The sequence below is a fragment of the Lepisosteus oculatus genome, chromosome 23 (assembly GCF_040954835.1).
Source record: "Lepisosteus oculatus isolate fLepOcu1 chromosome 23, fLepOcu1.hap2, whole genome shotgun sequence".
Lineage (NCBI taxonomy): Eukaryota > Metazoa > Chordata > Actinopteri > Semionotiformes > Lepisosteidae > Lepisosteus > Lepisosteus oculatus.
Window position 1 is genome coordinate 2,243,917 of NC_090718.1, and position 27,378 is coordinate 2,271,294.

Genomic DNA, 27,378 nt, shown 5'->3' on the forward strand with positions numbered 1-27,378 from the left:
CAGTGGGACGAGCCCGTGTTCCGCAAAGCGAGCTGCGCTGTACTGCCGAGTGATTCCCTGAGCCCCTCCGCCAGCGCAGCTCCTCACTCCTGTCTGATGACTGTCGCTGCGATGCTGCTCAGTGCTGAACTCCGAGCTCTTACCTGCTTGTCTTGTGTTTCAGGTCTCCCCTGGCTGCTGTCCCTGCCGCCCGCACAGGACCCATCGCGCACTGACCAGACTGCTGGCGCTGGACAGGAACTCGTCACCCCGGACACCATTACTTGTGATTCTGTAACTCAGTTTTTTTTTTTTGTTTCACTGTTGCCAACTGTCTTTGATTTGTATGCTTGCAAAATTTAATAAAGAATTTTGATTTCTGTCTTACTTTCTTCTTCTTTCCTTCGTAACATTATTTCTACCACAAACAAAACCAAACAAAATGGTGAACGAGAACCGCCCACGATGCATATTCATGAGGGGCGTGGTTAACGAAGGGGCGTGTCGCAAAATTGAATAAGGGGAGTGTCGCATTATTCATGAGAGGGTGTCACCAAATGATGACGTCACACCAGCCAATCAAAATGTCTGGATGAGAGCCCACCTCCAAGATTTTTGCTCTCAGGTGATTGGTCAGTTTGAAGCACCACTTCAGTTATGGCATAAAACCCCATTTTCTCTATTCTGATTGGTTGAAAGACCCGTCAATCAAATCACCACACCCCCAAAAATGACGCACTTCTTAAGGGTTGTCTTTATATGATTGACATGACATGACCCAATCGCAGAAGCCCATCTCCAAGACCAGCCCCCGGTGAGATCTGTTTAATACTAATGAACTTTAATTCACTTAATACATAAACAAATTCATTATTATAATGAATTAGAATAAGTTGAAATGTTAATTAGTAATTAAAAACTTAGACAGCAACTCTTTTTGTTTCAATTTCCCTAAGATATTTACATTTTTTAGGTAACACAATCTGAAAGCAACCAAGTTTTTAAAAATACATTCTCCGAAAAAAAAGACAAATAAGCCAGAAGTAAAATGAATTTAAATTTTATTTGTGTTCAGTGCAAGTGAAAACGCTTTCTTTCCAGTTGAAAAAAGAAAAAGAAAAACAGAAATCATTAAACAGAACTTACTAAAATACAAGTGACCGGTCAACCGATTTTTATACAAATTTAAATACACATGAGAGCATTAACGCCGACATCTTACTGACAAAACAAGCAGTAGAAAAAAAAAACAATTCACACAGTAAACATGAGAAAATTACGTTATTTTCACTAAAATCGTTTTTTATTTCACATTATCACATACACAAATAGCTAATTAAAATACAAGTGATTAGTGCGCAATTTTAATAAATGCAAATTTAATGCAAATACGAGTTAACAACAATCTTACATAAAAAGTAAAAGTACAAATAATAAAAACCTTAAAAATAAAAAACAATTCTAGCCAAAAACTAATTTTCTAGTTCATATTAACAAGACAAATGCAAATCAGCTCATTAAAATACAGCGACTGATTTTAATAAATGTAAATGAGGAGTAACCGCCGCCATCTTGCTAAACAAACACAAACAACACAAAATCGCTCATACTCACTAGCTGAAAGTCAGAAACGTCCAGTTTTAAATCCGACTTAACGATTCCGTGATGTGTCATAACGATATCATTAAAAAATAGGCCAAAAAACGACTAAAAACGCAATAAAATCGGGAAAACGCCATTCACAAACCCCACCTCCACATTTCTGCAGAACTACCGGAAGGAGACGAGCTGGGGGCGGGGCTTACTTAAATATGAGAATCGCAGCCAATCAAAATCCATGACGTCCAGACGAAAACCGCGCCTGTTGGCAGTACTGGGTGGGGCTGCACCGCCCTCATGCGCTGGGAGGACGAACAACAAATGAGATTAATTGTAAAACCGCTGCCTATATATTGAATATTAATAAAGGATTTTGGGGGGCAGAGCCGCGAATAATGTCGTCTTGCCTGTTTATTGGTCACTTTGGGCTCCAGGTCCTATAAATTCTGACCCACCTGATTATCCTCCTTTCGCGCGAGAGCCGGGCAAGACAGACAGCGGTAAGTAACTGGTCCAAACGCTTTTAAAGCTTTATTGCTCTGTGCATTTAAACCTGTATTAGGTCATTGTTTTACAATAATTTTCTACTCTATTTCTTATTCTTATTTTCTCCTGGCTGTGCTTCTGTTGTCTGCAGAATCCTGTTAATATTCCTTCATATAACGTGCTGCTTGCTACTGCTCTTGAAATGTACTTGTCATTCGAGACTAACAAACATCACTCTTTTTTTTCAGTTTTGTCCACTAAATCACATTTTAGTTCAGTCTGGAGGGACCATGTACGAGTCAAGAGGTAAGTTTCAGTATTTTCTCTGCATCTCGTTTCTCTCCAGCTCTCTCACTCCGGAGCTCGGCCAGGACTCGCGGCCCCAGTGACAGTGAGGGGAGAGTTTTACTGCCTGCTGCTCTGGTATCGACAACATGTCGGGTAAGAACCGGGGAATGGCGTCAGACAGACGGGGCGCTGCTTTCACAGCCCGGGTAAGCTCTCTTGGGCAACTCACTGGTACCCTGGCTTGACCAAGAGGAGCGGGCTGTCGGGCTGTGGGAGCAGCTGTCTGCAGAGCCGCGGATACAGACCGTGTACCTGGCTCTGCCGTCTGTAGCTGCAGGCTGCCCTCTGGTGGCGACTAAGAGCAACAGCGTGTGAGCTCGGGCTTCTGAAACAGTGGAGCTCACTCCACTACTTCACTGTTCAGTCCTGTACTACCGTTCTTACTCACTGTAGTGTGAAATGTATTCTGACACAGCCGACTATGAGTTTTAATGACTGCACTTGTCTGTTATTCCAGCTTTCAACAAAGGCTTTGACTTCACCTCCAGCCTGGTTCCACTTTCACCTTCAGCTCCCTCCCTGCTGCCTCCTGCTGCTCCTCCCTCTACTGAGGACTGAGACTGTGAAGAGTCAGAATCTGGCTCTGGGATTGACAGGGTGAGTTGGTTTAGATCTCTGTACCCTGACATCACACTGACACTCCTTCACTACAGCTGCAGCAGTGTCGCAGTCTAGATCTCTTCATACTTTCCTTTACTTCTTCCTCTGCTACTACTGTTCCTGATCTTTTCAAATAAAGGCAGATAATTTACAGTGATCTCTGACCACCACAGGAATCCTGAGTGTCTTCAGCTCCTCCTCTGAGTTCAGATGCTGATGGCATGTCCACTCCCTAACCCCACTACTAACCCCACTCCTCACTCTTCTACATGTGATCAACATCCCAGCTCAGAGGAGGAGCTGAAGACACTCAGTACTCCTGTGATGATCAGAGATCACTGTGAATTATCAGCCATTATTTGAAAAGATCAGGAACATTAGTAGCAGAAAAAGAAGTAAAAGAAAGTATGAAAAGATCTAGACTGTGACACTGCCACAGCTGTAGTGTAGGAGTATCAGTGTGATGTCAGGGTACAGAGATCTAAAGTGTGAGGAAGTGTTCTGGCACAGCCTGACCTATTTTAATGAGCTTACTTCTCTCTTTACAGCTTTCAACAAAGTCACAGAATTCAGGCCAGCCTGCTTCCAGTTTGTCAACATGTGATGAATAAACACCTTCAGCTCCCTCCCTGCTGCTCCTCTCTCAATGAGGACTGAGACTGTAAAGAGTCAGAATCTGGCTCTGGGATTGACAGGGTGAGTTGGTTTAGATCTCTACACCCTGACATCACACTGACACTCCTTCACTACAGCTGCAGCACTGAAGACCCTGGTGTTGATCTCCTGGAAATCTCACATGTACAGCTCCTCTCTCCTAGTCTGTAATTGTCTAGAGCTCCATCATCTGTCGCTGCTTTACCTGTATCTGTCACTACTAGTCTCCTGCTGCTACATTAGTTTCTCTACCACTGCAGAGCAGTCTGCACTCTAGACAGCAGTCTGGACAGTGACTGGGGAATTAGACTCTCCCCCTGCCCTCTTGCTGCACTGTCCTGCCTCTCTCCTCTGCCTGCTGCTCTGTGTGTGAAGTGTGTTACTAGCACCCCAGCTCTGCCTTTCACACACACTATTCAAGGTTTGCTCTTCAGGGTTCAAGTATATTTATGTTGAGTGTTTATTTATCACAGGTTGACAGATTGGAACCAGGCTGGAGTGAAATCAAAAGCGTTGTTGAAAACTGAAAAGAGAGACTCATGTCCCCCAAGTCTCCAGGTGAGCTCTGCACAATTTCTCCTATTTCCTACAGCAGCTTCTCCCAATAACACCTCTGTAACCCCACAGTTAGAACTAAATCTCACACTTGTCACTATGTTGAACTATGAGCTATACTGCACTTTACAGTTATGTGATCTTTATTGTACACTGTCTGAATGCTCAGGTAATAACTCCTCAGTGTGTTTCTGCTCAAAATATTCTTCTGCCACACTGAGATAGAAAGAGATGCCCTGTGTATTATTTTACAATAGTCTGAGCTTCAGCACAGCCTCCCACTGACACTCATTCAGACTGGAAATGCTGTCTAGAGTGAAACAGTCTAGATCCCTTTATACTAATTACTCTGCCACTAATGTTCCAGATCAGTTCCAATTAAAGGCTGACAATTCACACTGATCTTTGATCATCACAGGAATCCTGAGTGTCTTTAGCTCCTCCTCCATACTACTCCATACTCCACAACTAACCCCACCCCTCACTCCGCTACATTTTATCAACATCCCATCTCAGAGGAACAGCTGAAGACAGTACAGCCCCTGTCCTTCTCCAGCAGTGTTGAGATATGATTTGTATTTATTACCAAGATACAGCTGTGGCCACCTTCTTCACTAAGGAGAACTGTCATCTTGACCAATTTTGAACTTAATTCTTTTCAAAAAAGTCCAAGAGCTTTGATTTCAATTAATTTTCTCCAGAACTATGAAATACTTTTTGGTTGCTCTCCTTGAATACTTCTGCTTGATGTAAAAACAGATTTCAGTCTCCAGGTGGCCTCAGTGCTGTATGAGGTTCTATAATACCTGCAGGCTGTGTGACTGAAGGGAACTACAGCAAACGCTCAGTTTAACAGACACAATCTGCTGAAGGGAACTCTGTCTGTAAAACTGTCAACACTGGAAATTCCCTGCGATAACAATAGACAAATTGCTAACAATAGGGGTTATTGTTTTGTATGCTGTAGTAAATTTAATTCAGTACATTTTCAACACATGACATCAACAGCTTGTCAGTTCCTTTACAGTTTATGATCCTCTGACTGTTTTTAACTCATCTGTCTTGAACAGATTTCTACATTTTAGTTTGTCTTTAATTCTGCCAGGGCCAGTATTCTCACTCAGTGTTAGCTGACTGAATCAATACTCTAGTTTAGAGAAGGGTAGATTCTGTATTATTGTCAATGTGTTTTTATTGCCTTGTTTGGATCTTCTTCCTCTCTCAGCCCCTCTTGCCCCTCTGTCAGCTCCTGTGCTTGTAGATGAATGCCTGGGTCAGGATGAGGCTCAGAGCTCCTTCATGCTGGAGTCTGGAGGTGGTCTTGTCCACTGGCTCCTGTTCTAGTGCAGAGACTCTGGGAGCTGATTCTGAGGGGGAGAGACAGCAGTGGCATCAGAGACTGCAGTCAGGTCTGCCAGTTTAACTCTGTGCGGAGTCTGGAAACTCCCGTCTCCTGTACTTGAATTTGTTCAGTGACCGGGAATTAATTCTGTTACTGAATGTACCTTAACAGGGATACTGAGAGCAGTGAAGATCTTTGGCCCTTGTGTTTTCTGAATGTGTTTGACATAACTTTACTCCAAGTAAGACATATTGCACAGTCCTTAAGACATATTCAGTGCTATTATTGTTCAGATGTCTCCAGGGGTGTAAGTAAATCTGTAGATCACTTTGTTTTGTATGATATATTTCTACATATCTCACTCCCTCTTCCCTCTGAATCACTTCAGTGTTTCTGCCCGTATTGTCTCTGGCTCTTCATTCTTCTATTTCCTACTTTGACATGTAATAATGCTCTCAGTTGTAGTATTTGAGAGGAGGTGATCTCTGCTACAGGATATCAGTCTCCAGTATATGCTGGGCTCTTTGATATGTCCAATTTGTTTAGCTTCTTAATTGTTATATCCATCCTGTTAACTATGAATTAATTTGCTTGTTGCAGCACTGTAATGGAGCTGATTGGAGGGGCTGCAGGTTTAAGATTTGTGTTCCCCGCTGGAATTCTTCTCACCTGAACACTACACTGAACATTCCCAGTCTTCAGTCACCTCAAGACAATGCTGCTCACAGGGAACACAAATAAGGAACAAGCAGCTGTCAACTCCACACTGGAAAGGAAAACAAGAAACTGGTTCTGGCTGTGGAGTCGTGTCTGTGTGTCGGGAGGCTATCGGGTTGCAGAGAAACAGGACACCTTGAGACAGAATAGGAGTCTGAAGAGGCTCTGAGGCTGAAAGCAACAACTTCTACCTGTGTTCCAACTGATTGACTACTGTGGTAAAAGAGTGAAAATAAAACCAGGAATGACTAACACTTTTTTTATATTTATCTGTTTCTCTTGTGTTTCGGTTGACTGGTCTTCTCTGACCAGTCACAGTGACCAGACCCAGGGCAGCTGGTCAGTCAGTATTTCAGCTGGAAGGGGAGTGGAAATTAGGGCCCTCGAACACAGTTCAGCAGAGAAGAAAAGGCAAAACTTCAGTTTCAAAGAACATCATGGCTTCTCTTTTTCAATGACCAGTTTTATTCAAAGCTGTAATCAAACTAAACCTCAATATATTTGTGTATATACTGTATGTAAAGGAGATGAATATCAGTAAAATATTTTCTTTGCAGATGTGTTTAGTTGCCTAGCTGAATTACCCGTGTGGAACGGGTCGTGACCACAAACTCAGACACCGACAACGTGTGTGAACGCGAAAACCATTACAGGTCCCTGGAAGTCACTCGTAAGATGTTGCCTATTGTTCACATTTACAATAAAAATAAAAACCACATTTTCTTAGTTTGTTACTTAAAGTAATACAAAAACTTAACCAAAAAAAAAACGGTGTGAGTTTTGCAGGAATCCACAGATAACTAATAAACAAAGCAAACAATTCCAGCAACAATGAACTCACCTGCTGCCGGTGGTGTCTCCACTACTCATGTGTGGGACTCGGCTCGCCTGGCGCAGGTGAGGCTGGTGTCGATGACGTCATGTAAACGCGACCATGCAGGAAATGTGGGGGAGTTAGATTCAGACAGAGGTGAGCTCTATAGCGGTCGGGGATTTTCTCGCGGTCTCATGGATTCAATACTTTTATTTTTTAGGGTTTTTTTATGAGTAACTCAAACTACATATCTCTGTGAAAGATATAAATATTTCAGTTTGAGAAAAGATTCGTGAGCCGGCACATGATTATCTTGTTTTCCCTGGAGATTTAATCGGCTGATGCGGTTGGAAATATTCATGTTTTACATCTGCTTAAGGCACATCTTCTCGTATTAACACGTCAACTATTTTCTCTTAAAGATTTTGATTCAGGAACAGGTGATAACACACAAGTAAACACAGCTGTGACAGTGATGTTCTTAAAACAGAACAGAGCTGTCAGTCCTGATTAATCAGAGATTCATCGCTGGCAGGTCGTGTCTTACTGTCAAAACCAGAGGGAGTTTCTCATTTTGTGTGGTTCAATCAAACTGGAGTTTCCTAAACACATTAGTGATGATTCTGACAAATTACTTTATTTCATATTAAAGAATAAACCCCATTATGTCCGATAACATCATCTTGTGTAGCCCCCCAAAACAGTGTGGCTTGACTGTTCTAGTGTTCTAGTTCTAACAGCCCTACACTCTATGGATCTCAGTTAAACATATTATCCAAATATAGAATATCTTGCAATGACCTACAGGTCTCTCTCACTCTACACACCACTTGCAGTAACAGATTTTAATAATCGATAAGTACTACATTTCCAGGTTCTGTACCAGTCCTGAGTAGACTCAAACTTCCTTAATATGTGATCAAGCTACAGAATTGTTATTTTTTCAAATATTCTTTCTGACTGAAGGGGTGAGGTGTTTTTATTGGAACAAAGGTCTGATACTAGACACAAGCTCTATTGTCGGGGGGGCTGGATTACCTGGATTTCCTATTGGACAGTTGTTCATGTACAGAGGATTTTATTGGTCAATAACAGGAATATCGATTCAATTCCTATCAGCTGGACTTAAGACGTTGAGCAGCCAATCATATTGTTTTCTAGGTAGTCAGTGACAACACTAGATGACAATGTTCACACAGTTCTTTATGAAACAGGATGTGCTTGAAGTTCTGGAGATTAAGCAACCTGTAGGATTAGAGAGCCACATTTTGTTTAAATTAAAAAGAAGAAAACCTTCTACCCTCTGAATCATTTTATGTCTTCATAAATACTCTTAGCATTATTATGACTAAGAATGTGTTAGAGCAGAGCTCTTAAATATTATAAGTATCATTTTTGACAACAGAATCCACACTTGACAAATGTTGTGTGTGTAGGTGTATACATGTATATAAAACTTTCTCGTTTGTATCCTGTGTGGTGTTTATTCTGACCACTATTAGAGCAAATCCGTCGATTTCAGTTTAACTGCTAAAACAGCCTTGAGCTGTGTGTTACGGTGACCATAATGTACATATATAACTTTAACGGTGTAAGACTCAGTCAGTGTGACTGTGCTCACTAAAGCATGAGACAATTTTAAATGATACCTATAAATCAAGTAAATGCAGTAAAAAGTATGCCATTTATAAGCTGTGAAATGTTTCAAAAGAATAAAATTTGATTGCAATTTTACCCTAGTGCCATTATTCATTGTCAAAAAACAATTGAATGTTGTTAGCTATTGCCTAAAATTGAAGCAGGCTTTGACATTCATGCAGACGTTTTCAAATTGGAACAGTCCATTAGACATCCTGTAGGGATGATATAGCCACCATGCAAACACAAGGCACAAAATGAAGAAAACCCAGACTCTTCCATGTCAGGAATTTGAGCATAGCTTGACCTGGACCTTCTTGTAGAATGATTTGCACCAAGATCGTGCAAGGTGAGAGATTTTAGGAATCCTTGTATCTGTAACACTCCTATGGGAGGACTCGCTCCAGTTGTAATGGAGAGTGTTTGGATTGTGGTTTATTTCAGACCTGAAGGCTTCTTCTTCTGGGAAAGAGAGATCCTGCACACTGAGCTTGTTAGAAGACACAGCTGCCACAAGGCAGGTAGGAGTATCTCTGCTCTGCCACCACACACCATGTGTTTTGCAATCCTGATTCTTTTGCACAAAGTAAAGTACTTTTTAAAATAACAGTTGTTCCCTTATGTTTTCCTGTCTCTGTCATGATCATGTGTACCACTGTCCTTCTCTAGCAGGGTTTGGATATGAACTGGATTCTCTAGCTATCACTCTGTCTATCTGCTTCACTGGTAGAATGTGTGGCTGCTCTTGTAAAATGTTTATTTGTGGAAAGTAAACTTTTGATGGTTAGTTTCACATCACTTTGTTCTGAACTATGAACGTCTGTTTTTATCATTTTTGTGATGCCACTAGAGGCAAAGTACTGAATTGGAGGTATATTAGGAATAGTGTCTTAGATTTCACTGAGACTTTTGACCACTTTTAGATGGCAGAACAGAGGTACTGCACCATGGAGCACCACCATGATGTCATAGTGGAACAAGACACAGGTGCACTCTTACCTGCAGGCCATATAAATCGAACCCAGAGATGACAGAGTAGAAACTCCAGTCAAGCTGCACACAGACTGCATCTGACTGTATGAGGTGAGTGTGTGATTTCCCATTTGGAAAAAGATTTAGAGAACTTGTTGTAAGACAAAGGAAAAACAAAGACATGGTATTAAACTAAACCATAGCAAAACAAAGAGAGGGCAATGGAAGAAGGGAGAAGTAGAAAAAAAGAAGGTAAAGCAATTAACAAGAGACATACAGATAGTTGAAGATGGTTAAAGGCAGAATTTCAAACTGACACGCCAGATCTCCAGATCTGGAACTCCTATCTGTTTCTTTAAGACCTGCCTTCCATGGGAGTTTGGATTGGTTCTTGTAACTCTTGTGTATATTTCTTCTGATGCCAGTTATAAAACTACCTCAGAAATACTTTATAATTATATTCAAGACCTTGAGTTAATATCACCAGATGCCCCAAAATTTGGGGAGATTTTAATGGTGGGTTGCTTAAGTCAGTTCTCCCTATTTATTATCAATATATAAAAAAATAGACAAGAGGTTTTTTGAACATTAGATCTCTGTTATGGAAACTTTAAGAATGGTTATAAAGCTCTTATCAAACCACTGACAGGATGATCAGGTCTAATTGATCTGTTTACTTATTACCATTGCACTGACAGTTTAAAAATAGTGAAGCCCAAGACAAAGGTGTGCATGCGTGGGATGATGAAAGAGTTTAAGCTTTTCAAGGTTGGAATGATTGTACAGATTGGAAGATGACTGTGAGGATTACTGACCAGTCTGATGTAATAGAGTAGAGCAGAGTAGTTAATTGCCATATGTTCACATACATTGGAATTCCTAATCGCTCTGATCTCTCGAGACAGAGTAGGGCAGATTTTGGAGTTGGGTGTACATCATACACTTACTCAGTTGATATACAATTTCCTTTATTGGGAACAGTATGTACAAGTGAACTCAGGGACATCTCTCACCATCAGCAACCAGCACAGGGGTACGTGCGGTCCCCACTGCTTTTCACATTGTACACTGATTGTGTACGCCACTCTGACATCTGTGCGATTATCAAATAATTGGTTGATTTGGACTTTTGAATTATGGTGAATACGGTCATAGACAGGAGAAAAATATATTTTTTTAAATGGTGTCAAGATAATTCCCTGTTTTTAAACACAAAACAAAAGAAATGGTCATTGATTTCAGAAAGAAATGTTCCAATCCTCTGAACTCTGTAATTGTAAATGGAATGGATAGTGAAACAGTAAATGAATATAAATACCTTGACAATATTATTGTCTGTAGATTAACTTGGACAGCCAACACAGAGGAAGGTATTTGGAGGTGCAACAAAGGTTGTATTGTTTAAGGAAATTAAGGAGATTTAATGTAGAAAGCAAATTGTTGACATTTTTTCTTTTTATTCAGAACAGTCTAACCTTTTGTATTCAGAGCTGGGGAGGTGCTTTGTCCTTGCAGAACAAAGCCAAGTTGAAGAAAGTGATCAGGACTTCATAGACATTACTTTCACTTTCCTGTTTCTACAGCAACAGTCTAGCCTCCCAGAATCTCCTGTTTAATTCCCTCTCAGTCTGTTCTGGTCTGCAGTGACTGAGCAGCTGCTGCAGGTCCCCCAGGAGAGCTGCACTGAGGGGGTGAAGAGGGTCCCTCCTGTGGGTGAAGACCCCTGAGCTCCTGTGGGGGGAGAAGCACGTTATCAGCGCAGCTGTGAGAGGTAAATAAAGAGCTTAAGGTCTAATGTAACTCTAGTGAATTTGCTTTACTGACTTCCTCAGATGTTCTGAAGAAGCATGTTCTGTGATTTGCAAGTTTGCCGTCAGGTTTTAAACAGCTGACAAGTAGGTGTCACTCTGCCCTGTGCCCCACAATTTCCATACCAGAGCCCCAGTTCAAAGACTCCTGAGGTATATTTTAAATATTCTGGGTTCTACAGGGCTCAGACAGCTCACTTCAATTCATACTCTTACTTTCCTTCCCTGCTGCTGACACCCCATTCTACAGCAAACTTGTCAATACTTATTTTGAAGTCTGAGAATTATATTTGTATCTGCAGTTAAACATGTGTCTGTATATACTGTATATATACACACACACGTGCTGGGACAGTCCAACACCAGACTGGCGAAGGCCAGTAAATATCTGAGTAATACAGGGGGCCGTTTTGGCAGGTTGTTAACCTATACTTGCATGAATCAGACTGATTTTTAGGCTTAGAATGATTTTCAATATCAATTACTACGTTTTGACATGGCCATGAAATGTGTATATAGCACTTTTGCGTCTAAGAAGCCTTGTCACTGTCAAATCTGCTTTCATATTTACTGCAAGTCCAAGTCATTCTCAACAGTGCTGTCAGTCACAGGCCTTTCCCTGAGCTGGGAGGATCATGAGGACCACCTGGACAGTCAATAGTCTGCTGCTTCACCTGCATAAGAGGTCACTCTTAACAGCAGTTTCTTTCATCATTAAGAGGGAGTTATGGCCTACTCTTTCAGGGGATTCTAAAATATCACATTCCTATTCTTTTTAACAAATGTTAGTATGAAATAGATTGTTAGGAAAACGATACAGTGATCATTGCATCACCTGATACACATAGCTCTACACCTGCAGTTACAAGTGTTGAACCTCAAATCTCTTTATGTCTCCTGTATTTCAAAGAATCAGTTCACCTTTTTTTTTTTTTTTACGAAAAGAGGAAAATGAGAACTCGGTTAGTAAGCAAACTAAGAAGTGTTTTCCTAATGAAATATGGCTTTTTCCAAGTCAAATTTCATGTTCTTCCTTGTGGTATTTATGCTGATCTTATCTTGTTGGTACTGTACAGGTCTCTTGGAGAATCTCTGTAGATTTACATTCGATATATATTTGTCCTAAAATAGTGAACTGTATATATTGTTTAGAGGAAGAGCTTTTGATTCAAGTAATTAACTTTTAATGCACATGAAATTGAATGATAAAAATGTCCCCCCCCCTCCCCGGCTTATAATAAAATACCTGAAGAGTTCCTGGGTGCTCCCTCCTTTCAGCAGATACACATCTTAGTATAGGAAGATGCTTCACTTGTTGAGTCTGTCCTCAACATGCCTACTTAAATATGGAACAAAGCAGATTGTGAGGGTGTGTTTGTGTTACAGCACCACACTGGCTCATGCTGTGCAATGTTCTTTCAGAGGATAGTCTGATTTGTTCCTAAAGCACAGTGATCATTTTTCTGAGGGCATGTTCCCCCAAAAGAAAGCACATTAAGCGTCTGACATGTTTACATTCCTACACAAGGCACTTTGGAATTAACATTGGAGTCTCTTATCCTTTCCGAGTTCTCAGTTCCTCCCCCATCTCCACTCTGAGGTGGACCTGCCAGGGGGAGAGCTCAAAGCTGGAGCTGCTCAACAGCACTAGTTTGATCTAAAGCAAGTTTTACTAACAAGGGGCTGGGAGATTAGCAGATTTATGATGGAAAGTACAGTCTGTGACTACGGGCAGGCAGTGTAGACAAGTTGGATTATCTTACCTTGAATTCAACAGTCAGCTCTCCAGTCTCACGCAACACGGGAGCTCTGCGCTTCGGCGTTCGGACGGTTGTAAAGGACAGGAAAGCGGAGGACCTGGAGAGAAGAGTATAAAAAAGCCTGCCGAAACACGACTAACAAACCTGACCAAGCATTCAGACTACAGGTAGCAATGTTAAATGGCAACAGAAAGGATACGTTGCATTCCGTTCCTTTTAGAGATACGAAAGTCGTTGGTTTAGTTGCAATTCAATCTTGCTTTCAAAGCTAGAAGGCATTTCTAAAACCAACTGTCCGCAACGGTCCTTTTCTTAATTACTCTGGAGCTCACATTCCTCCTCTTCTTCAGTTCTAAACTGTTCCTGTCTTAATAGAAAGAAACCTTGACCGAAATTCAGCGAAACATCCGAGATTGTGTTTTTCTTCGAGGCGCAAAGCCGCTATTTAAAGGCAAAGACGCACTCCGGCAGCCGGAACCGTTTTTAAAGCAGACCAATCGAAAGCTGATACAAGATTAATCAAACCTGGCTTTAGACTTGTAATTATGTAGATTATGCCTAAAACACGGACGGTATCCTGGAGTTAGCCGTCTCCGCCTTCGCAACACGGTCTTTCACAGACAAATACAATCCCACTCCATACTTTTATCTGGATGAAGTAACATTATTGAAACTTTAATTTAACACTTACGATTTGCTTTCAATTAAATATACTTTATTCATCCCCGGGTATCCAGGTCACGAGGTGAGAAATGAGTGTCAACCTTGCGACATTTTTTCAGATTTCCTGTCTTTCGATTTTGGATCAAGTAGAAAGAATTATACCGTTGGTACTGTATAGTTGATATTTGACTGTTGGATTGATTTGATAATCAATCTCACCTTTGATTACTGTACATCGCTCATTGATAATGGTTCCCCAACACATTTCACTGTATAACCTGTGTACAGCTGTACAACACTGTATAGAATGTGAATGCCTTTTTAAAATGAATCAAAATGAATTTGGAGCTCTCTCTTAGAGATGACAACTGCGAGGTAGTATACTACTGAATACCGACGGACACTGCTTCCACTAGTTCAGTGCCAGAACTCTGATATAACACTATATAGAATTTTGATGACTTTTTAAATTCATTAAAATAAATATGCATCTGTCTCTTAGAGATCACCTTTATGAGTCTTTTATAGACTTCTAAATATCTGCTTCCACTAGTTCAGTGCAAGGAGTCTGATATTTATTTGTACCGCCTGCACGTTTTGCACTTGACTACAGTGACTTTCTTATCTAATAGTATATGAAATAACAGCATCTCTCGTAGTACAAATATGGAGCGATGTGATGCACCGTTGATTGCAAAACGTGTTATTACGTCTTTATCACAATTCTGTTTTCTTAACCGTATCAAACGCCCATGGAAATATAAGTATGTCTTATCGTGTCACCTACTGGTATAAAGGATCTAAAGGGATACTCTGTCCAGACGCCAGCTGGGGTGTAAAACATTCAGATGAATATATCGCTCATATAGTAATTGTTTGAATAGAATTAGAATCATTTCAGACATTTTGTTTTAAAAAATAAAACATTTTAACCTCTCGGACTTCACGTCTGACACATGACATAAAGGCTCCTCCAACTCTGTGGCAAACTTTGAATCTCTGTTTCTCGCTGTCATTCGATATGTTAAACAAGTCACTTCCAGTCGCAAAAAGGCTAGAAAACCGCATTATAAAGGCATCTCAGCGGACTTAATGTTTGAAAAGCGAGAAAATAGGGGGAAGTGTCTGGTCTCAGAACTGGGACGTGGCTTCAGACTGAATAAGAGAGTTACGTGCCCAGTATGCTGTATGGCCGGCCTGGTGGCTCCGCGGGCTGAACCATCGGACACTTCTAAAGTTCAGAAAGCAGAGCGACTCTCAGAGATCAGAGTGAGTTAAACTCGAGCCCCGAGCCTCTCCGTCAGTGTGAGATCTTATCCCCGGGTGTAGCTCTCGCGCTGTCGGGGTGAGTTTGTGGAAGTGGCTGTTCTCTACCACGCCGGCCGTTTTGGGGGGCTCCATTTTCGGGGCCTTCCAAAACAGGGTCAATTGGGTGGTTTAGGTCCTTTAAAAATGATTAGTTGTTGACTCAATTCTAAAAAGCAGCCCCTTATACCACTGTGACACCTTCAGGACAGGTGTGGCATCAGCAGTGAAAGAGAGGTGCAGTCCTAACTAGGAGCGACAGGGGTCTCTCCATTACGTTTCTCTTGATTCGATCAACTGGCCACAAGAGAAACGTTCCCGATGAACAACCTCGTAGGTGAATGTCGCTGTACCAGTTTGTCTGAAAATCATCAGCCGTTGAATACTTTATGCATTTTTTGGTGAGTAAAAATGTCTATGTATGTTCAGTAACGTCAGTGTTGAGCCCTTGTAACTGAATCCCCAGCTGTCCTTCAGGAGCCGAGCCCGCCTCCAGAGTGACCTTCCTCAGCGGACACGCCCCGTCCACCTGTTCCACAGGTGCGCCCGGCAAGATGGCGGCGGGACGAGTTTCTGCGGCGTTAGGTGCGTTTGCGTTTTATTTCTAATTTTCTTATTTTAAGTTAAAAAAATGCAAATATCACGTCTAGTAAAGATAGACAAGTGTTTATGCATGTTGCTATATTTTTAATTCTATGTATTTCGATTTAATTTGTGTTTAAGGACGCCGTAATTAGTGTTCTCTCCGTTTGGGCGTGCTGTGGACGTTTTAAAATCTCCAATTAAGCGTTCTTATACTATCTTTCATTGAAGTATTTTTAAATATATGGTACTTCTAGGTATGTAGGTATGTTAAGTTTACCACCAAACAAATTCCTTTATAAAGTCAATTGTTGTGTGATTCTCTTCATTGCGGATATGGACTATTACCCTTTCCACTCCGAACTTCTAAAATATTAAGATGAAATTACGAATTCGTATGTTTTTTATTTCTCCAGGTGAGAAGTATTTAAAGAAGGGGCCTCCTGTTATAAAAAAGGGTTTTTCAAAGGTACTGTAAGTTATATTTCTACCTCTCGCCATACTGTTTTTTTGTAACTCGATAAGACAACACTTGTTGCCGGCATTTTAAAACAGAACGAGTTTATACAAACATTCTAGCTTCTTTTTAGTTTCGTTGTGCTTTTGTTGAATACAAATAAAAACTCTAAGGCGCTGGATCTTTATCTATTAATTGAGTAAAGATGGATAACACTAACAAATATTAAGGATGCTTTTCATAGCAGGGAGTTTTATCGAAAATGATACCCGCTGTAAGTGGTACTTTCTCTTAAATGTATTTGTAGCGTTGAATTTCTATGTGGCCGAACATATTTTCTAAATATTGGAATAGTGGGACTGTTTTGTTAGTGAATTTGAGCGGGATTGCGTATTTCTTCAGGCAGTTTATTTAAAAAGTTAGACTTCAAGCGCATCGATTCTGCACATCCGGTATGCTGTTAACTTGTTTTCTCTTTTGCCTTCAGTTCTGCGGGTCCTGCTCCTTGGCGCTCCGACGATCTCCTCTCCAGCTCCGCTCCAGCAACTCCTTGTGCGTTGGCAAGTTATTCTTGACAGTGTGTGCTTTTCCTTACATTTCATTTTGGACACCAGAGCTTGATCTGTAATATACTATCTCTCGTATAATTATTTTAATAATGTATTTATGTAATTATGTCTCCAGTGCTGTAGTTTAGCTTCAAACATTTGCTTTATAAAGTCAGTTTCTGTTGGATCTCGTTGCGGATAATAAAGCTTTCCGCTCCGAAATTATACAATTGTGAAAATATTGAATTGACTGATTCGTTGTATTTTATTTCTCCAGGTGACAAAGGATTACAAGAACGCGCCTGGAGTTATGAAAGTTGTTTCCCCCAGGGTAAGTAATGCTACCTTTCGCTATACCATTTCTATTTGTGTAACTCCGTAAGACAACACCTACTCCCCTGCATTTTAACACCAGAACGGGTTTATACCAAGCTTCTGTTCGTTTCGTTGTGCTTTTGTTGAATAGAGATGGGAAACTCTCAAGTCGCAGATTCTTCGTCTATTGAATCCATTGGGTAAAGACGGATAATACTGAAACTTTTAACGACGGTTTTCAAAGCAGGGAGTTAACTCGAATATGATAAACGCTGTAAATGTATAAATAGAATTGCATTTCTATGCGGCTGAACGAATTTTCAAAATACTGGAGTAGTGGGGGCTGATATTTATCTGTGATTTCTCATGAAATTACTCATTGGTTTCTTATTTTAGCTGATTAAAAAAGTTAATAGACTTCAGAAAGTCATGCGAATCGATTCTGCAAATCCGATATCTTGTTAACGATGTTTTTTTCTTTTGCCTTCAGTTCTGCGGCTCCTGCTCCTCGGCGATCCGAAGATCTCCTCTCCAGCAACTCCTTGTGCGTTGGCAAGTTATTCTTGACAGTGTGCGCTTTTCCTTGAATTTCATTTTTGACTCCAGTGGCTTGATCTGTAATGTACCGATTCAGTGGTGTATCTTTCCCTTGATGTATTGAAGTTTGTAATGTTTCCTGTTGGCTGCTGCTACTGCTTGTGCTGTGTATTCTGCAATAAAAACTGTTGATTTCATTTTCTGAATTGTCTTCTATTTTTTAAGGTGTGTTGGGAGGGTTTGCTCTGGGCTGGTGTCTCGCTGCTGTAAGTTTTTGGCTGCAAAATCTGGAGAGAGCACAAACAGTTTCTGAGAAACGATGCGATGGGTTGTTTTGTACTTTGCGCCACGGCCGCAAGGGGACACCCTATCGCATCGTGACTTGGAAACTGCGGGGGCTACCCCCTTTTTAAGTCGCTCCAGATTTTCCCGCCTTTTTAGATAGTCTCTGGGGGGTTAGGGTCCCTAGGAGGGAGCCCAGGTACAGCCCCTAGGGGAGGAGAAGGGAGGATAGCTCTACCCAAGCCCCCTCACTCCCAGCTGAGAGGAAGGCGGGCTGGAGGTTGCTTGGCCCGAGAGAGACTAGGCACCCAGGGCGGACTCAGCCTATCAGTCACAGCTTGCAACTGACAGACTTCTAACTAAGTCCACACCAGGAGACCTGCCTCTCTGCAGGGACCTAGGCCATCACCAACCTGCCTTCCCCTGCTGCTGGGAGTGAGTGGGCTTGGCTAGAGCTGCAGTCAATCGCCCAGCCCCCCTCTCCAAAAAGAGGAGTAGACGGGGCTCGGTTTGATTGATGGGAGGAGACCACGCCCTGAAAGAGCCCCGGTATATACTAAGTTTTTTGGCGGGAAAATCTGGACAGACTTAACAAGGGGGTAGCCTCTGCAGTTTCCAAGTCACAAAGCGATAGGGTGTCCCCTTGCGGCCAGTGACAACAAGGAAAAAACAGCCCTTCGCATTGCTTCTCGGAAACTGTTAGTAAAGTCTCTCCGCCAAAAAACTCACCAACACCGGGGGTTTTCAGGACCAAGGGGATACTGAACTCTGCATGAGAACAGAAAGAACAAAACACTTCAAAATCCAATAAACAATTTATTGAGCGAAAATTGCATACAAAACAAAGCATTCCGGTACGAGAGATGCACAGACTCGAAGTGAAAATGAACACATTTTAAATTACAAAGCATCAAAGCAAGGCTACATTAACGCTAAAGACTTTTTACAAATAAACAGAGTACAAAAACATTTGCATGCAAGTACATGGAAAAGCACAGAAACATACAGCACGTTACTGTTTCTCCGAGGGATCTGTCGAGGCAGCGACCAGAGTGAAGACGGGAACTTCGTTGCCTTTCCTGCAAAACAACAGAAATCAGTATTAGTTGTGCTTTCTGTTACAAACAGCTTCTCGCATTTATACCAGCTAGTTAGATCGAGCTTCCGTATGTACTGACACGTCCAGAAGATGAAACAGTTTTAAATGATTTACAGTTGAAATAAAGCACTTAGTCTGCTGTATCGCGAAATGCTCCTGTTGAACAGATATCGAAGCACTCAGGTTTGCTTTTCAAGTGTGCAAAATAACGAAGGCACAATCAATACAGCTACTGTACACGTTTATCGATTAGAACGAATCTATCACATTCAAATGTTTTTTACAACTTCCATTTTGATTAACATTCGTTTTCTGAAACAACTTCGTTAACACGTGAACAATTAATCCAAATATTTTGGGCTCCATTGTTTTAATTCTTGTGATGTAATTTGGAAGCCAAAACGGTTTCTTATGAATCTGTATTATGCGCACCCCCCAAAAAAAGGCTAAAGTGATAGCAGTTTAACAACTTCTGCCATGGAGAAATTTAGTGTGGCTTAGTTTGACTCCTTTGGACAAGTTGCATAACGTTTATCAACAACAATTTTCTGGAGATACAGTATATACTGCACTTCAATGTGAAACGCGTAAACGAATAAATAGGTTTATACTTACATAGATAATTCCAGCAGCTGAGCCGAGCATGTCCTGTTCGAAGACACCAAACTGGAACACACGAACATGTATTTAGACGACCTTTAACAGATAATTTAAAACAAAGTTCCTTAGCAGCAAACGGCGTTTTCATCGGGAGAGATAGCGCAGAACATATTTAAAATAAAAATCAGTGTAAAGAAATGAATAAAATGTTTAAACCTCCGTTTATACTCCCAATATTTAGCGAGGATCGTGTCCTGTCCGAAGACACTAAACTGAAAACACTAATAACAGCAGAATTTAGAATTTAAACACCATTTAAACAAATAAGTATTCGCTGTAACGGTTTCTTTAACCATTTTACCACGAATAGACGAACATAACCACCTAAAATACTCTGGAAAACAATGAGAAAAAACTGAATTCTAGAAGAGCTATTTTTAGTTTGGATGAATGCTTAAATGTGTGATAAACCAAAGTAAGATAAACAGGCAGAAAAACGACGTTTTCATTCTACCAATTCAGCAGTGTCTTTAGTGCTACAACAGAGCTTTTCCTCGATGTAAAAGAAATACTCACGCTGTTTGAGGAACACAAGTTTAAAAAAGGAGAGAAGCGTTGGAAAAGAGAGACAATAAAAATGCTATTTAGCGCCTAACGAAAATAAGTGTTTACTGCTTTCTCCTGTGAGGTTTAGACTACATAACTATATTAATTAAATCTTATTTACATTAAAACAAATGAAAAATAAAATTAATCACAAAAAGACGCGGAACAAACTCACTCAGCTCCCTCCTCTCTCGCAGACCCTGGCCCACAGGTGAGCAGGGCGTGGCCTGCGACGGATGTCATTCAAGTGGGCGTGGTTACCGGCTGACGGGGCAGGTGGCTTTTTTCTTCCACCTGAAAACTTTTGGAAGAAATCGAGCATGTTCTCAGAAGCCCCCTTGAGTTACACGTTTCAAAATCCTTTTTTCCATGGTCATCAGGGTAATCACAGCTAGTGCATTTAATACTTATTAGTATTTGAGGGCCACTGGAATATGAATGAAAGAATTTAGAAATATGTTGGTTGAGCTGTGGGGTCTAAAGTTGTTAGCAGGACATTTACTCTTCTATAACGTAATTTACCTTAAGGCTGCACCAGGAAGTCTGATGATTTTTCGTCTGTAAACGTTTATTATAGACTCAATGTACTACCTTTGTATTCTTCTTAGTCATGCTCACTGAAGAAGTTACAAGAACATTTCAAATAGAAGCAAGTTCAAAGGAGAGAACAGTATTCGATCCATGCAGCCTTTTTGATTACCGGTATCAATTTGATTTGATAATCTCATGCAGCCATTGCTGCAAAGAAGACAGGCTGTCGTTTTCTACAAAATGGCTGGGTGGCCTGCGCCCTTCTCCCACAACCCTTTGTGTAAAGAACTTTTAAACACACTTTTCCATGGCATTCTTTCACGTTTCCCTTGGTTTGTGTCAAAGCAGTTCACACTGCCTTACTAAAACTTCTTCTATTCTTTTATCTAAAGGTAATTGCAATTTTTTTTCAGACCAGCTCCCACTTGCTCTTAATTCTTATCGTCTCACTGCAGTTTCCTTAGGATTACAAACAACATTACGTCTCTACTGCTCTACTCCCTCCGCTGGACAGGCGTGATCTCTGCACCCTGAGCTCTGCCCCAGTCGAGCAGTAACCTTACAGGACCTGTAGCACTTTCTTAGTTAAAAGAGATTTTCTTTCTTTCCCAGTCATTATTTGGTTATTAAATTCTTTCAATTGACATTCTCCACAAAGGTTCTGTATTCCCATCCTGGTATCAATTGTATCTGTTATTTTATCTTTTTTCTCCAACTGTATTTAACTTTTAGTATAATGTACACATAGGTTTAACAAAAAAAAAAGTATCCTTGATCTTAAGTTAAGCAGCAACACAAAAAAATAGACCTGTTGTGTTTCACTTCAACAAGAGTTCAAATTATTTTAACACCTCACAGAGATAATTTTGTGTAAGGTCATTGTGTAATGTACATCTCATCATCTACTTGCAAAGTAGTTGTATGTGTGTAATTCTTAAAATACAAAGGAACCACAAAAAAGAAAAGTGAGCACAATGTACAACACTCACGTAACTAAGGATAAAATGCAACATTTGTTCTCAGTTAAGTCACAAATTCAAGTACTATTTTCTTTAACACATTACTGTATTTAGCAGTTGTATTTCTGGCTTATCAACCAGCAGAAGAGGCTTTGGTTTCATATGGGTGTCCACTCCAATAATGACGCTCCACCCCTGTTCCTCATAGTTCACCGACCATCATCAAAGGCTCAGTAACAATGTTTTAACATGATACCTTATGTGTATTTAAGCAAAAAAGACCAATAAGAACCGAGATCACTCACATGCGAGAGCACAACGCAACTTTAAAATTCAGATCGACACAGATTTCACCGTTGTTGATACTAGAGATAGATTTGTTATGTTACGCCTTAATAAATCTTCAACTTTAGCTGTGACCAGAGGAAAAGTCACACACTTCAATGGAATTGAAAAGCTACATGTAACAAAACATTTTACCTGACTTCTTACTCCATGAATTATGTTGCACCTGTTCGAGACAATCAGGAAACATTAATCAGATTTAGAAAATAAATATCCCACATGGTCAGAGATTCTTGTATAAAGTAGCTATGTACCTGCGCCATTCTCCCGCAACCCTTTGTGTAAAGAGCTGCACTCTCTCCACGGAGGGCTGGTGGCTCTTAGAAGTCTATCGCTCACTTCTTCTTGGGAGCAGCTTTCTTAGCTTTGACTGTCCTGGGCTTCATGATCAAGACAAGCAGAAACATACCACATTAAGAAGAAAGTCTGAAATGTACAAAAATATATGATATATTTATTTTGCTTTTTGTTCAGTGTCATTAACACACTCCAGGACCATTATTCTTGGAAGAGAATTGGCGAATTTTGAGTGAAATTAAATTAAAGAAATCATTTATTCTTGGAAAATAGTCAAAGCACTTATTAAAATGGAGCATTACCTACATTGCTTTATGAAATGTTGTTAATCTTTGCCACAGGCAACCTCTTATTTTAAAATGAGTTCTTTTAATGGTGAGTTTTCTATAATCTCTTTGAAATGACAGTAGAGTCGTCAATTCTGACTTTTCTAAATAAAAAAGTCCAACTGTATTTTTTCATTTCCTACTCTTCCCTAATCCTTCAGGGCCACTCCTGCACACTTTGAGTAAAGTGTTGGTGATGTTACTGAATGTTAAAGACTCCTCCCAGCTTTCTCAATACTCAGACACCATCAACTGGCTTTTAATTTCCATTTCCTTCTGTCATTTTTTAATGCACATCTGTGTTGATTATGCCTGAATATGTAGCAAATTAATCTCCACCTGTTGACTTATGTGTGATCTTCTAATCGAGTTCAACCTACAAACTGTACAAACACAAACTTTGACCTCCTCCTACTGCAGTTCTGCTTTCTTATAGACCCATTGTATACAGCATAAGCCCCACTAATTCACACACTGTTCACATAAACTCCATCAGCCCTTTACAGTTAAGACCACAAACACTAAATAAACTGTCCACAACAGCAGTAACATGAGATCTGCCTGACTCTCCCTGGTAACGTGTAGAATTTAGTTTCATCCTGTCCTTCTATAAGTTTGAAAAAGGCTCCAAGCTGGGAAACACCATAGTGAGGCACCACGGGAATGAAGAATGAGAACAAGGACACAGCACAGATTCAAGAAATCCAGGGGATTGTTCATCATCAGGAAGAGGGCAGAGGTGCAGACGGGCTTCGGGATCCCGGCTGAGACGACCACCTGGAAAGGCTGCTGAGGCACCTGCTGTCACGCCCTGTACACCTAGAGGGCGCTCTCCTTCTGTCCTGTTCCTTGTTCCTTGTGATTATTCATGTCTTTCCGGTGTGTCCTGCGGTGTAGCCTATTTACTTCCTGTGTCTGCTCTGCTCCTGGCTCAGCATTGAGGGTACGGGTGTCCTGAGACCCGCCGAGCACCAGGTCGCCCCACGTCGTGTCCTGAGGGCATAGGTTTCTATTCTGACATCGTATGACCCCCTGAGCTTGGGCTAACCTCCATCTTGCCCCCTTTTACCACTACGCATTGGGTCTCTACTGCTCTCCTGGCCATTCCACGGCTTGCCCTTCTGACATCCGTGAGACCTGCCTGGGGAACTGGAGAACAGGGCAAGACAAGAACAAGGTAAAAAGGACAGGGGAGCCAACAGGACAGAAGGGTGTTTGCCCTATATGCCACTGCTGGCCTGTAGGGCAGCAACATCCCGTGCGTGTTTCCGTAACATTGGTTTTTTTAGGGAACAGGGTGGTTAGCCTTGTGCCCTACATCCAACACGGAGGACCTGGCGCCCGACGTGGGACACAAACCCACTCCCCTGAGATTATGAGTCTCGTGCTCCACCAACAGAACTAGCTAGCAAACAGCACATGGTCAGAATAACAACATGAATGGAGAAAAAAGTGCAGAGGTGAGAAGTGAAGGGGGTAAAAAGGACAGTGATGGAGCACCATTGAAGCAGGGCTAAGGCTTTAAATAGAGTAAATGAGAAATGCAGTAATGAACGGAATCGTTGTAATTAAATACAGATCACCTGAAAGAGATCTGGCGTATTCAGCAAGCCCTGGAAAACCTTGAGCCCTTGTGAGAATGTGACAGTTTTCCTTTGCCACTGCTAGACGAAAGACACCACATGGGTACGATCATTACAGTGTGCGCTTCTTTTTCTGGTGTGTGTTCCCTTTTCAAATGTATGTTCCTTTCTAGTGCGCACTCTTTTCTAGCGTGTATTTTCTTTTTCCAGTGTGTGGTCCTTTTCCTCATGTGCATGTCCTTTTTCTAGTGTGCACTCACAATTTTTAGTGTGCGTTCCTTTTTTTACTGTGCACTCCTTTTTCAGTTGTGTGCTCCTTGTTCTAGTGTGCACTCTCTTTGTTTACTGAGCACTCCTTTTTCTTGTGTACGTTACTTTTTCTAGTGTGCATTCCCTTTTTATAGACTGTGTTCCTTTTTCAAGTGTGTTTGCTTCATCTAGTGTGTGCTCTTTATTCAGTTGTGTGCTCCTTTCTCTAGTGCGAGTGCGATTTGTTTTTAGCGCACTCCCATTGCTATTGTGCACTCCCTTTTTCTACTGTGCGCTATCTTTTCCCAGTGTGTTCCCTTTTCTCGGGAATGCTGCTTTGTTTTGTGTGCCATCTTTGTCGGAGAGTGTGTTCCTTTTTTTGAGTATGCACTTCCATTCTTATAGTGTGCACTACGTTAAGTGAGTCTGTGCACTCCCCTTTTCTAGTGCTTGTTCTCTTCTAGTGTGTTCTCTTCTCCTAGTGCGTGTTCCCTTTTTCCAGATTGAACTCCATTGTATAGTCTGCACTCTAGTGTGCGTACCCTTTCTCTGGTATGTGCTTTTTTTTTTCTAGAGTGTTTGCCTTTTCTAGCATGTGCCAGCTCTTCTTGGGTGCATTCTGGTTTCTAGAGTGCCCGTCTTCTTGCAGTGTGTGCTGACACTCTTCTAGAGTGAACCCCTTTTTCGAGTGGGCGTTCTCTTTTCCTAGAGAGTTTCATGTTTGTCGATATCGAGTGTGCGTTCTCTTTTTTTAGTGTCTGTTCCCTATTTCTCGTGTGCGCTCCTTTTTGAAGTGTGCAGACGTTTCTCTAGTAAATTCTTTAATTCATATTCCTGTGGCCCTCAAATACTAATAAGTATTAAATGCACCAGCTGTGATTACCTTAATGGACATGGGGAAAAAAAAGATTTTGAAACGTGTAATTCATGGTTGCTTTTGAAAACACGCTTGATTTCTTCCACAGGTTTTCGGAAGTAGGAAAAAAGACGAGACAAAAAAAAGCCACCTGCCCAGTCAGCCGGTAACCACGCCCACTTGAATGACATCCCTCGCAGGCCACGCCCTGCTCACCTGTCCGCCAGGTTCTGCGAGAGAGGAGGGAGCTGAGTGAGTTTGTTCCGCGTCTTTTTGTGATTAATTTTATGTTTCATTTATTTTAATGTAAATAAGATTTAATTAATGTAGTTATGTAGTCTAAACCTCACAGGAGAAAGCAGTAAACACTTATTTTCGTTAGGCGCTAAATAGCATTTTTATTGTCTCTCTTTTCCAACGCTTCTCTCCTTTTTTAAACTTGTGTTCCACAAACAGCGTGAGTATTTCTTTTACATCGAGGAAAAGCTCTTTTGTAGCACTAAAGACACTGCTGTATTGGCAGAATGAAAACGTCGCTTTTCTGTCTATCTTAATTTTCTTTATCAACATTTCGTGAAATTTGCCCGCACATTTAAGCATTCGTCCAAACTGAAAATAGCTCTTCTAGAATTCAGTTTTTTTTCATTGTTTTCTAGAGTATTTTAGGTGGTTATGTTCGTCTATTCGTGGTAAAATGGTTAAAAAAAACCCTTACAACGAATACTTTATGTTTAAATGGTGTTTAAATTCTGAATTCTGCTGTTATTAGTGTTTTCAGTTTAGTGTCTTCGGACAGGACACGATCCTCGCTTAATATTGGGAGTATAAACGGAGGTTTAAACATTGTATTCATTTCTTTACACTGATTTTTATTTTAAATATGTTCTGCGCTATCTCTCCCGATGAAAACGCCGTTTGCTGCTAAGGAACTTTGTTTTAAATTATCTGTTAAAGGTCGTCTAAATACATGTTCGTGTGTTCCAGTTTGGTGTCTTCGAACAGGACATGCTCGGCTCAGCTGCTGGAATTATCTATGTAAGTATAAACCTATTTATTCGTTTACGCGTTTCACATTGAAGTGCAGTATATACTGTATCTCCAGAAAATTGTTGTTGATAAACGTTATGTACCTTATCCAAAGGAGTCAAACTAAGCCACGCTAAATTTCTCCATGGCAGAAGTTGTTAAACTGCTATCACTTTAGCCTTTTTTGGGGGGGTGCGCATAATACAGATTCATAAGAAACCGTTTTGGCTTCCAAATTACATCACAAGAATTAAAACAATGGAGCCCAAAATATTTGGATTAATTGTTCACGTGTTAACGAAGTTGTTTCAGAAAACGAATGTTAATCAAAATGGAAGTTGTAAAAAACATTTGAATGTGATAGATTCGTTCTAATCGATAAACATGTACAGTAGCTCTATTGATTGTGCCTTCGTTATTTTGCACACTTGAAAAGCAAACCTGAGTGCTTCGATATCTGTTCAACAGGAGCATTTCGCGATACAGCAGACTAAGTGCTTTATTTCAACTGTAAATCATTTAAAACTGTTTCATCTTCTGGACGTGTCAGTACATACGGAAGCTCGATCTAACTAGCTGGTATAAATGCGAGAAGCTGTTTGTAACAGAAAGCACAACTAATACTGATTTCTGTTGTTTTGCAGGAAAGGCAACGAAGTTCCCGTCTTCACTCTGGTCGCTGCCTCGACAGATCCCTCGGAGAAACAGTAACGTGCTGTATATTTCTGTGCTTTTCCATGTGCTTGCATGCAAATGTTTTTGTACTCTGTTTATTTGTAAAAAGTCTTTAGCATTAATGTAGCCTTGCTTTGATGCTTTGAAATTTAAAATGTGTTCATTTTCACTTCGAGTCTGTGCATCTCTCGTACCGGAATGCTTTGTTTTGTATGCAATTTTCGCTCAATAAATTGTTTATTGGATTTTGAAGTGTTTTGTTCTT

The 27,378-nt window shown here is 40.8% G+C and overlaps 3 long non-coding RNA genes across 11 annotated transcripts; 2 read left to right on the forward strand and 1 right to left on the reverse strand.

The window, feature by feature from the left end:
- The first annotated feature begins 1,989 nt into the window (after positions 1-1,989).
- Positions 1,990-6,534, forward strand: LOC138224789 (uncharacterized). 7 transcript variants are annotated; one of them, XR_011183224.1, is made up of 7 exons: positions 1,990-2,078; positions 2,313-2,370; positions 2,870-3,009; positions 3,561-3,708; positions 4,140-4,224; positions 5,447-5,630; positions 6,164-6,534. It is a non-coding gene; the product is annotated as an uncharacterized lncRNA (long non-coding RNA). The 7 variants fall into 7 exon arrangements; XR_011183227.1 differs by lacking the exon at positions 1,990-2,078 and adding an exon at positions 5,735-5,804 and having other exon boundaries at positions 2,288-2,370; XR_011183223.1 differs by lacking the exon at positions 1,990-2,078 and having other exon boundaries at positions 2,288-2,370.
- A 593-nt stretch (positions 6,535-7,127) lies between these two features.
- Positions 7,128-12,757, forward strand: LOC138224791 (uncharacterized). Its single transcript, XR_011183233.1, has 5 exons — positions 7,128-7,250; positions 9,177-9,253; positions 9,656-9,815; positions 11,332-11,475; positions 12,109-12,757. It is a non-coding gene; the product is annotated as an uncharacterized lncRNA (long non-coding RNA).
- Positions 11,112-13,754, reverse strand: LOC138224790 (uncharacterized). 3 transcript variants are annotated; one of them, XR_011183232.1, is made up of 3 exons: positions 13,276-13,754; positions 12,759-12,848; positions 11,112-11,435 (listed from the first exon to the last, which is right to left on the reverse strand). It is a non-coding gene; the product is annotated as an uncharacterized lncRNA (long non-coding RNA). The 3 variants fall into 3 exon arrangements; XR_011183230.1 differs by having other exon boundaries at positions 12,759-12,851; XR_011183231.1 differs by lacking the exon at positions 11,112-11,435 and adding an exon at positions 12,101-12,186 and having other exon boundaries at positions 12,759-12,851.
- Positions 13,755-27,378: the final 13,624 nt, after the last annotated feature.